Genomic DNA, 9,362 nt, shown 5'->3' on the forward strand with positions numbered 1-9,362 from the left:
CTCTAGGGGAAATCTGGAAAGGACTCCCTGAGGAGGTGGAAACTGTTTGCTCCAGGCCCCTAGGTGACCTTGAGTGGTCTCCACAGGGGTCTTGATTTCTTCCTGATTGTGACAACAGACCTGTTGTTATGATGACCCTCAAAGCCTCAGCACAGCATGCAAATTTCTGCTTGCGTATATTCTCCTTTGATGCTCCAACTACCTGTGTGTTAGGAGTTGACAGAAAGGGAAACTAGGACAGCCCTGGAGACCAATGGGAACGTTGCTAATGTCTTTCTGCCCTGACACATGTAGACTATCTGTACTACTCAACACAAATCTAAGTTGCTGGGGACAGGGCCAATACCAGCCTATGGAGCAAATTTTGCTAATTAAAAAAAATGTTCCCTCTCCCAAGAAAATTGTCCCAAAGACCCACAGTTGTCTGAAGACCCCATTCTGTGGCCCAATGTATGTCATTTCCCTGTGAACCACAGGAGCAGGTCTGACTCCACAAGACTCTTTCAGGGTGGAGGTCCTTCCAGCAGGCCCTATCATGGGCTTCCTGTGCTGCTGGGTCAACCATGGGATACTGATTCTTCCCTGCCCCTTCTTGCAGGGAGAGTAATGACAGGAAGCAAATGCAATTTCCCTCACAGTAGGAGATATATGGAGGCTGCCTAACTCCTGTGCTAATCACTTAGGCAGGTGTGCAAAACAGTGCAAGTGCAGTCCACACCTGGAGTGGTCAAATGATGAAGGACATTCCTCTACAAATCCAACAGCATTATCCCAGTTCATAAAAATAATGATATTTTCTCTAATCATTAATAATGATTGAAGTATATATTTCAATTTTTGAAAATTCCTTTTATAGCCCTTCTCTGCACCAAAATTGGTTTTAATTAATCTTTGAATACATGGTACAATCTCCATAGAAAACCATTTGGACATCAGGAAAACTTTCACCAAGTTTTAAAATGATGTAATTACTTAGAAGTTTAGGGCCATTCACATTCTAGATTTCATTCTGGGTGTATTGGGGTAGCTTGTGTGTCTTTTAAGCATTGTTGGTCCATTTTATCTAAGGTGTCAACTTTACAACTGTAGATTGGTACCTAACATCTATTTTTTATATATAATTTTTTATTTGTTTTAATTAGTTACACAAGGACAGCAGAATAAAATAGACATTATTATTACCTAACACCTCTTTATTATCAGTCTAATATTTGCAGAATCTGTAGCAATGCACCATATTAAATCTTGATGTTACTAGAGTCTCTCTCTCTCTCATCATCATCATCATTATCATCATCTGTAATTACTTTTGCAAGAGGATTTTCAATTTTATTGATCTTTCAAAGGATCAACTTCATGTTTCAATTATCTTCTCTATTACTTCCCTGTATTCCATTATATTGAATTTTGACCCTTTTCTAATTTTATTATTTCCTTTATTCTGCTTATGTCAGATTCATATTGATCTTCTTTTTGATGCTTCTGTGTGAGGAGGCTTCAATTATTGGTCTGAGACTCTCCCAGTTTCCTCTGACACACCTGGACACCAGCATAAAACTGCATCCTGAGGGCCAGCCCATGGGAAGTGTGCCCTGGCTCATCCCAGATGCTCTCTGTAACATGGAACCACAGCACTTCTCCTTTCTGGGATGCAGTGAGGATTACATGATGCAGGAGACTCATTTTTATTGGGATCGAACATGTAAAATGGCACTGGATGTCTTTGGAGCAGAGTTAATTGGCAGCCATCCTGCTGAAACTGTGGTCCTAACACACAGGTAGTTGGAGCATCAAAGGTCTTTGAGTGCTTTGATCCATATGGCCCTAACTTCATTTCCAGCATCTACAACTTCCCTATCAGGAAGAGCCCTTGAACCTGAGAATGTCAACTCCTCTGAAGCTCTGCTACTGTTGGAATTTCATCCAGGAACCAAACCTCTGCTTTTGATGCCCTCTGGCTCCAGGGGGCAAAAAAAAAAAAAAAAAAAAAAACCACAAATCCACGAGGAACTCCTTTGGCTCTCACACTTCACCTTTACCTTCTGATGATTCATACTTACTTTTTCATTGTCTTTCCCCACAGAATTGATGCCCAGAAAAAGCCCTCCAATACCAGAGCTTTATAATAGCCATTTCCCAATTCATAGTCAAACACTAGATCCCAAGAATTCCCTTCCTGAGGTTAATCCACAAGTTCACTTCTGGTGAAAGTGTGAAAAAGGGCACCTCAACACAGGCCAGTGCCTGCCCAGGTGCCACTGACCTCCAGCACTGGTGTCGTGATACCCGACAGCTAATGAGTTCCAGGTTCAAACTCAAATTGTAGATTCTAATTCCCAGACCACTCAAGGGATTCCATAAGAAATTCCCATTGTGATGGATGGGGAATCAGGGAGCTTCTTGGAGTGTTCTCAGGATCAACATCAAGGTCCCTCCCACCTGTGGGAGAAGAAGCAGCAACTCAGCTGCTCCCACAGAACCCAGAGGAACCCCAAAGCTGCTTTCACTGGAGGAGGGGCGCCAGGCTCTGATGCTGGTGCCTTCTAGAGGGAGGAGGGGGCAGGCAGTGCAGCTCTCCTCCACTGAGGGGGAGCCCCAGAGCAGCACTCAGCTGAGAACTGTGGCCTCCAGCAGGGCAGCAGCCCCACAGGGTGAGGTGTCTCCTCCTGCCTAAGGATCCAACAGCATTACTTTCTTCATAAAATACTTTCCCATCTTTGTTAGCATCATTTTAAAAGGATAAATGCCTAATGGCACCAAAAAAAGACTCCCCAGGTCTAATTCCCTGGATCTGGCTTTGTATACCCAACAGTAAGACTTCAAGTGACATCGCACTGGAGGGGGGTCTGCTATTAGGAGACTGTGGCCCCTCCCATATAGGAGAAATGTGTTCTTGACCCACATGTTGTTGTCCTCATGTAGCTATCCTGGAACCCCTGTCTTGACTGAACCAATACCCCAAGTCAGGACACTCAACTCAGCCTCTCCTGTTTCCTGACTCCCCTTCCCTCTCCCTGCAGTAGGCCACAATGAGAGCCAGAAGTGAGCAGCCCTGAGAGCAGCCCACCTAGGTCTTCTCAACATTGCTCTGTATGGTAGAGTCTTCCTGTGCATGGAGGCCCAGCCAGAGGTTTTCTTAGTTCATCCTGCACCTCCTTAGCAGGCTTCTCAAGGTGCTGAGACCCAGGTCCCCTCAGCTCACCCATGGACCTGAGCCGGCAACCTTGCCCTCACCTCTCACCAGGGAAGGGCCCTCACCCCATGTGCATCACCCACTGAAAATAGTTTTCTGGGCCTGAAGACACTGGGCATTTGTTTGGTCCAAAAACCATGATCTCAGGTGTCACCATATACGACTCCATGGAGGAGCTTCTCTGGGTTTGGGTTCTTCTAAGCAGTGACCCTCCCTAACTCCCCAGGCCTCAGTGTCCTTATCAGGAGGAGATGATCCCTCTACATGAGACACAGAGGATCAATGCAGAATCATCCTGGCTGGGATGGCAATGTCACAGAGCACACAATTTCACCTGCCCTCGGGGAGGACACCCTGGGACCTGAGACTGGGTGTGTGGGAATAAGGAACCTCTTGACCAGGTTCTGCCTCAGGCTTGACTACAGCAGCCAGGACAGTGCGTGTGTACTATTGATTTATAATTTTGGGGGGGTTGGTGGCAGGTAGCCTCAACTGGGGCTAGTGCAGGCTCCTGGGAATGGATGCATAGAAGTTCCCCTAATGGCTCCCACTGTCCCTTGATTTTCAAGAGCAGTCAAGTCTACTCTTGCTTCATAACTCATCGCCCTGTTCTTTGGCTCCAAGATCCTACTGGCAGTCGGTGTCCATAGGAAGCAGAAGTCCTGACTGTAAGTCCCCAGGAGGGAGAGTGCATCCAGACTGCTGCAGAGGGGGCAGGGCCAGGGGGAGTTCCAGCCCACCTGTGCACAGCTGCAGAGTCAGTGGGTCTAGAGAACCAGGCACACACCCCTCAGCACCCTCAGGGTCTCAGGAAACTTCTGGGGGGGGGGGGGGTCCCAGCTCCCAGGAAGTATGTGGGGTATGCAGGAGATGAGGAGTCAAGTGTCATCAATGGGTGTCCACTGAGTCCCAGGGGGTCTAGAGATGATGGGCCCAGGTGGTACAAAGAGGTGCAGCAGACTGGGTGTGTCCCTTGGAGGCCACCTCTAGGTTAGTCCAATAGTCAACGGCTGGGCCTCCATGTGCAGGAAGACTCTACCATACAGAGCAATGTTGAGAAGACCTAGGTGGGCTGCTCTCAGGGTGCTCACTTCTGACTCTCATTGTGGCCTACTGCAGGGAGAGGGAAGGGGAGTCAGGAAACTGGAGAGGCTGAGTTGAGAGTCCTGACTTGGGGTATTGGTTCAGTCAAGACAGGGGTCCCAGGATAGCCACATGAGGACATCATTACTCTCAGGAAATTGTCATGAAAAGTGCATAGATAAGTGAAGGTGGACATGTTTCCCACAGATCCTCATCACTCCCTACTACCTGGGAACCTCAGTCTCTGCCACCTTCTCCCTGCTCCACGGTGCTCAGCCTAAGAGGAGGAGCTGCCCAGAAGCCTCTATAGACTGTTCCAAATGCCTCCTCCCAGGACACCAGCCAGCCCACAGGCCCCTGTTACACTTCTACCCAGTCCTTGATGCCCCAAGGCTGAGCCTGGACTCGTGGTCCTGAGCAGGGCCCTGGGACCTACCTCTAGAAAGCAACTCATGACACTTCCCAAGATGTGAAAAACAAGCCCCACATGACCATGTCAGGATGGCTCTCCTCCATTGCCTTGGGCTTGGCCATCAAGCACCCCTAGTCCTTGCTCTCAAGAATCACTCAGCCATCTTTTTCCTGCCTACGCCTCCTCCCCAGCCTTGTTGAGGTTCTCACATGAAACTCGTTCTAGTTAAATAAGGAAAAATTATTCTCCTTCCTCTTTACCAAAGTGTCCTATGCCTGAAACTCAGCCAGGACAGGGTGTGTGCTATTGCTTCATAATTTGGGGGGCCCAGGTAGACCCACCTGGGGCAAGTAAAGGCTCCTGGGAATGGATGCATAGGAGTCCTCCTAATGTTCTTCTTAACATGAGTGATTTTCTTCCTTATCACTTATGAACAACACTATTGTCCTGGATAAATGCAGTCTTCTCTCTCCATAGAAGAGCAGGATTGTAAAACTGGCCATGAAAACTGAAACCAAAACCCTGGAAAGACATCTCCATAGTGATCATGAAAAATAATCATGGTTCTTCCAACTTTTCAGCATTTGTTAAAATATGAAAACATATAGGGAAACATAAACAATAATAAAATTTGAAACATAGAAACACTGAGTGTTAGTGTTCTGTTCCTTGGTAAAAACTTATCCAGAGGAGTGTCAAGATGCTGGCCTTGTTCTTCTGTATTTGAGTATGCAAAGCAAGCACCTTTTCTACCTTGGTGAATTACCAGCCCACTTCAATACCATTGTCCTTTGGGTCACCACCACTCCCCTTGTGTATATGGGAAGTGTCACCTTCAGTATGTCTGTCTGCAAAGGAAAGTCCCCATACGAGATCCATGTCCACACACCACGGCCAGCTGCTTCTGTTCTGACCCACTTGTGCCCAGTTTAATGTCATTTCCATAATTGTCACCTCTCCTGTACTCACTGTGATTTTTTCTGTGTTGATTAGTCTTTAAATATAGAATGGATCAAAGAGGAAATGAAAGTAGAAATGAAGAATCCTTAGAAGCAAATTCAGACAGAGACACAACATATCTAAATCTCTGGGACACTATGAAAGCAGCTCTAATAGGAAAATCTAAATCATTGAGTGCCTACCTGAGTGAAATAAAGAGATATCAAATAAATAAGGTTATACTCTAACTCAAGGACTTAGGAAAGGAAGAACAAACTGATTTCAGAAAGAGTAGAGGATAGGAAATCATTACCATCAGAACAGAAAGTATTGCAATTGAGAATGAAAAACAACACAGAGGATCAATGCAAGGAGGAGCTGGTTCTTTAAAAAGTTAAATAAGATTGAAAATCCCCCAGCCAAATGACCAGAAAGAGAGAAAAACCCAAATATATCAAATTAGAGATGAAAAAGGACAAACATCACTGGAAACACTTCTGAAATCCAGAGAAAGTCTGGACACTATGTGCAAAATTCAGACTAAAAAAAGTTAGAAAATCTAGAAGACATTGAATTCCTAGACACATGTGACTTGCCCAGATTGAGCCCAAAAGATATAGAAAACCTAAACAGAACAGTGTCAGGAAGGAAATTTAAACAGCAATAAAAAGGCTTCCAACAAAGAACAGACTAGGACCACATGCATCGTCAGCTAAGTTCTACCACACCTTTAAAGAAAAACTAATACCAGTCCTTCTCTAATTGTGCCATGAAATTGAAAGGGAGGGAACACTCCCAAATGCACTGTATGAAGCTAGTAGAATCTTTATGTGAAAACCAGACTGAGACAAACGAAATGAACTTTAGGCCAATATCACTGATGGACGTAGATGCAAAAATACTTAATGAAATATTACCAACCTGCATGAAAAACACAGCAAGGTGCTAATACAGCATGACCTAGTGGGCTTCATTCCAGGGAGGCTAGGTTGGTTCAACATTCGCAAATCAATAAATATTGATCACCACTTAGACAGAATTATGAACAGGAATCACAGGACCATCTCAATAGGTAAAGAAAAGATCTTTTGAATGTCAATTCATGATTAAAATGGTGGAGAAGTTTAGGATGGAAGAATCTTACCTCAGCATTATAAAAGCTGAGAATGACAAACGTCAACTAACATCACACCAAATGGAGAAAATTTAAATGCATTTTCTCTAACATAAAGAACAAGTCAAGGTTGTCCACTCTTCCCATTCCTGTGCAATATAGATCTTGAAACACTAGACAGAGCAATCAGGCAAGAGATGGAAATTAAGGGATACAAATAGGAAGAGAACAAGCCATCTGCTTGGAAATGACATGATGCTGTCACTACAGGATGACAAATACTTCATCAGATGATTTCCAGAGATATAAATCAATTCAGCAAAGGAGAAGGACACAAGATCTACCCCCATAAATCAATTGCTTTCCTATCCTCTAACAGTGATTCAGCCAAGGAAGATATCATCAAAGTCATCCCATTCACAAAAAAATAAATAAATATAAAAATAAAGGTCATGAGAACTAATCTACTGAAGGAGTAAAAGAGCTCTACATGAATATTGAAGAACACTGAAGAATGACATTGAAGAAAAGTGTAGAAGATGGAGAAACTTCCCATGTTTTCTCATAGGCAGAACTAATATCTCAAAATGGCCATACTACCAAGAGAAGTGGCCATGCTACCAAGATTCAATGCAATCCCCCTCAAAATGACAATAACTTTCATCCCAGAAGTAGAAAAAAACAGTTCTTCAATTAATTTGGAATAAAAAGAGGCACAGAATACCAAGATCCATACTGAGCAAGAAAAATGATGCAGGGGGCATCAGAATACCTGACCTGAAATTATAGCACAGAACTATAGTAACAATATCAGCCTGGCATTGGCAACAAATAGACATGAAGACCAGTGTAAGGGGATATTAAGGCACAGAGACAAACCCACACACTCACAGCTGTCTAGGGATACTTGACAAGAGGTCTAAAAATACACTCTGTAAAAAAGCCTCTTTAACAAATGGTACTGGGAAAACTGGATGCTAGATATATGTAGAAAAAGGAAAATAGGTTTGTGTCTCTCACCCTGCACAAAAGTCAAATCACAATGGATCAAAGACTTAGGAATTAGTCCAGAAACCTTGCAAATGCTTAAAGAAAACATAGGGCCATCATCATAGGTGCTGGCCACAACTTCTTTACTGAAACCCCCCAAGAGCAAGAAAGAAAACCAAGAGTCAGTAAGTGGGATGCCGTCAGTTAACATCTTGTGCACAGCAAAGGAAATGATGAAGGGAATGAAGAAAGAGCCTACAGAAGGGAGAGGAGCTTTGCCAGCCACTCCCCCAACAGGGGACTAGTATCAGAATATGTGAAGAACTCCAACACATTCAACCTAAATCGTGATAATAACAGTAACCCAAAAAAAACAAATGGAACAAAAAACTAAACAGGAACTTCTCAAAAGAAAAAGCACAAAGAGAAACATGTACATGAAAAAATGTTCAACATTCCTTGTCATCAGGGAAATGCAAATCAAAACTTCAGTGTGGTTTCATCTCACTCCAGTCAGTCAGCAAATACCAAGATTAGACATCAAAACAAGTGTTGGTGAGGATGCAGGTGAAATGTTCACTGAAATGTACATTGTTGGTAGACCAGGGAATGAAGGCCACCACTCAGAAAAGCAAAAAGGAGAATCCTCAAATAACTAGGCATAGAACCACCACATGACCCAGCCGTGCCACTCCTTATACTTTTCCCAAAACATCTAAAATTAGCATCCTACAGGGAAGGAGCCAGACAGAGGTTTGTAGCAGCACAATTCACAATAGCTAAATTATGGAATCAACCAGGTGCCTGTCAATAGATGAATACATTTAAAAACTGTGCTTTTTTTGGAACTGTACTCCCTGGTTTCTACTTCACAATTTGAAGGAAATTGCTTCTCACTCCATCATGGTCACTTCCTGTTCTCCTCAGCCACAAAGAAGAATGACATCATGGCATTTGACAGTAAGTTGATGGACATGGAGAACATCATGCTAAGTAAAGAAGTCACACTCAGAAAGTCAAAGGCCAAATGTATTCTCTCAGCTCTGCACACTAGAGTGTAAAAAAGGAAAGAAGGAGAGAAGGACAGGACATCACACAGATGTGGGAAAGGTCAGTAGAACAGAAGGAGGTCAAGAGTCAAAGAGGAGGGATGGAAAGGAGAGGAAATGCAGAAGGAATTCTTTTAAAATTATGTTATGTGTAATATAAATAAAACCACAGGGAATTTCACATTTAGGGATAAATCAAAAAACAAAAATAAACGAAGACATGAGCAAAAGGAAGTCTAGTAGAAATTAGGAAGGAGGAGAGTGTAGGGTGAGCAGGAGAGAGAAAAAGGGAGACCCAGAATTGATCCTAATTCCATGCACGTATGGTTTTGTCAGGATGCACCCAACTGTTATGAGGAACTATGATCCTTTACAGAAAAAAAAGCTTTGCAGTGATTGGCCATGGCAGGAGGTGACCAGTTCCTCCCCACCACTGAGCAGACCCCAGGAGCCCCCTCCTCCCTCCAGCTAAATAGCTTTGTGTGTAGCTGCTGCAGAGTGAGGCCACCAGCCAGCCACACCAGGGTCTCAGGGTCAGGAGTCTGGGGCATAGCCTGCCTGTCCAAGGACTCCCAAATAGAC

At 44.0% G+C, this 9,362-nt stretch overlaps 1 protein-coding gene across 1 annotated transcript in view; it reads left to right on the forward strand.

Annotated features, from left to right (window-relative positions):
• The window catches only part of LOC114106959 (signal-regulatory protein beta-1-like), a 355,204-nt gene that overhangs the window by 316,203 nt on the left and 29,639 nt on the right, over nucleotides 1–9,362 (forward strand). The window lies entirely within an intron of this gene.

This window comes from Marmota flaviventris, chromosome 2 (genome assembly GCF_047511675.1).
Source record: "Marmota flaviventris isolate mMarFla1 chromosome 2, mMarFla1.hap1, whole genome shotgun sequence".
Lineage (NCBI taxonomy): Eukaryota > Metazoa > Chordata > Mammalia > Rodentia > Sciuridae > Marmota > Marmota flaviventris.